Source organism: Austrofundulus limnaeus, unplaced genomic scaffold (assembly GCF_001266775.1).
Source record: "Austrofundulus limnaeus strain Quisiro unplaced genomic scaffold, Austrofundulus_limnaeus-1.0 Scaffold30, whole genome shotgun sequence".
NCBI classification, from domain to species: Eukaryota; Metazoa; Chordata; class Actinopteri; order Cyprinodontiformes; family Rivulidae; genus Austrofundulus; species Austrofundulus limnaeus.
Genome location: NW_013952432.1, coordinates 177345 through 178721, shown reverse-complemented (window position 1 = coordinate 178721; position 1377 = coordinate 177345).

Here is a 1377-nt window from a genome sequence, read left to right as displayed (position 1 = left end):
TCCATAACACATCCAAAGCCGCTGAACACTTAAACAGATAATAGAAAATTGCTTTAATTCCAAACTTAGAAGAAAAAAAATGAGGTTTGATGGTTACAATCAAAAAAATAAAGCATTGGTGTAATTTCATATTTTATCAATTTGTTCTCCATTTTWGCAGTGTCAGTGCATTATGGGACTAATAGCGGACTCTCAAACTCTGCTTACTGTGACATAACTACAAATAAAGCAGTGTAATGTAGTAATAACCTATGCCATGTTTTTTTTGTTTAATTCTGCCTGTCAATTCCACAACTAGCCTCCTGTTTCTTGTTTTATAAAAAAATAAAATGATTAAAAAATCCAATAGATTTGAATTATTTTTGCAGGAAAATAATCTAATCTTCAACATGGATGAGAGACACAATCTCAAACCTCCTTAATTGTTTGCAGCTGCTAGAAAACAAGAGGCTTGACGTTGGTCACACAGAAGTGAAGAAAGTGGTTTTGTTCTGGTCCTCTCTCTGYTTTAGCTCAGAGCATTTTAGAGACCATTAGATCTTGAGTGAAAAATGAGGAAACGAGTGGCTAATCTTTCCACCTGACTGGGTTTGTGTGGCATAATGGTTGATCCCCACCATCATTTCCCTGTTAGAGTAATTGAGCTCTGAGAGTGAACCTACATTGATTTGATCCATTCTGAGSTGTGTCTACATCCAAAACTTAGCTGAAAACTAGCTCTAACCCTTTGAGATCGTTACACTCCATTGACAATTTTCCACTTCTAAATTCATCTAGATGAAAATATGTTGGTCCCCACTTTTTTATATAATTTTTGTATTTGATTTTGCTCCCAAAACACATAGAGTAATACAGTCGAAGGAACCCAAGCCATTTGTATTAACTGCTGAGATTTAATTTTCTCTCAAAATCGTTTGAAGCAACTTGTGGTCTGACAGATTGSGGTTTTTAAATCTGAGTTAATGCTGTACCGACATGGTGCATATAGCTTTGATGTGACAGTGTCCACTATGGCCAAGCTGAAGTGCCATCCATGCTGCAAAGCCAGAGTTGCCATGTTTAAAACACAGCAAGAAACATCAGCAAGAGAAAAAAAAATACTGTATATAACTAGTGGCAAAGAAAAGACACAGAAATGTAAAACCTACCGATTCTTTTTTTTTAAAATCAAATTCAGACCAACTCAGAGACACTTCCTGATTTGGTCAAGTGTCTGACTTTTAAGGTGCACGAAACAAGACTAAGGTCACATAGGTTTCATACTTTTTTTGAAAGGGCCTACGATGACTCTCTCACATACACAACTTTGATGTCRCATATTGAAAATTGCAAAGCAAAGAAATTGGAGGCATCAACAAACAAACAGAAAATAAGTAG